We start from the raw sequence: 1,348 nt of genomic DNA on the forward strand, positions 1-1,348 counted from the left end.
AAATGAAGGGGACTTACTAGTTTCTATGTTTTTGACGCCAATAGCAGTACCTGCGTGGTCTAGCATAGTATATCTAGATTTTAGGGTAAACAACTTCCAGATAAGGGTTGATTGGATTAATTTGATGAGTAACCTATGAGAATCCAAACACACACATCTCTAGATTTTTCAGGAATTGCCAGAATCGTCATGCTCCGGGGGTTAATGAGGACGCCCTCAAGCTGCAATTATTCCCATGTACACTGAGAGATACATCATTGGAAGGGCTGGATGCCGAACCTGATGGAAGTATTACCACATGAGAGGAACTGACCAGGAAATTTTGCAATAAGTTCTTTCCACCAGATAAAGTAGCAAAAATCAAACTGAAATTTCAAACCTTTCAATAGAAAGATGGGGAAAGCTATCACTAGGCCCGAAACAAATTTAAGGAATTGATGAGGAAGTGTCCAAATCATGAGATTACTATCGAAAATCAAGTACAGTATTTCTACACATGACTTTCACCACTTTCTAAATCTCAAGTGGATTCCTCTGCACGCGGATTGATCATAGGGAAATCAGTGCAACAATGTATAGATCTGTTTGAGTTGATTACCTACTCACTCTATGTTTTCGTCAGAAAGAGTGGTGCCTCCAAAAGCAGCGAGAATATATGAATTGGACAGCACAACATCTATCATTGCCCAAATAGCATCATTAACAGAAAATGTAGAGTTATTGGTGAAGTCACAAATAAAGGGAGCACATGCAGTGATAACTGGCCCATCCTATGAAAATTGCAGGGCAAATCACCTAACAGAAAATTGCACATCTATGGGCTTTCCGGAGGAACAAGTCAACTTCATTCAAAATGGCTCTCGAAATTTTAATTCCTTTTCACAAAACCTTCTTCAAAAAGGTCTAAAAGGTAAGCTACATAACAGATATATTGATTTGCTTCTCCAGGAACGGGCAAACTGAAAATCCATAACCCTAATTTCTACAGAAATACCATTTAGTTAACCTACCCATGGTGAACTAAAATTATGGGTGCCCCAAAATTGGATATAATCAACATGTTTTTTTTTTACTTAATTTTTTTTATGAATATGAATTATTAAAGGTACTTGAGATAATATTGTTTCCGTAAAGTAGAGATCCAGAAACAGGCTCACGAATACCATCTGCCATTTCTTGAAATCTCTCTTCTGATTCAAAATCGTGATGTAACGTGTAATTCTGGTCATTGAATAAATGAAACTTTGACGAATAACTAATTGATTTCCTTTCAATGGAATTCGTAGGTATAGGAAAAAGCCCTCTCAGATAGAGATTTTTTCTTTCGACCATATTTCAACAAACATAT

The sequence above is a fragment of the Olea europaea genome, unplaced genomic scaffold (assembly GCF_002742605.1).
Source record: "Olea europaea var. sylvestris unplaced genomic scaffold, O_europaea_v1 scaffold2174, whole genome shotgun sequence".
Classification (NCBI taxonomy): Eukaryota; Viridiplantae; Streptophyta; class Magnoliopsida; order Lamiales; family Oleaceae; genus Olea; species Olea europaea.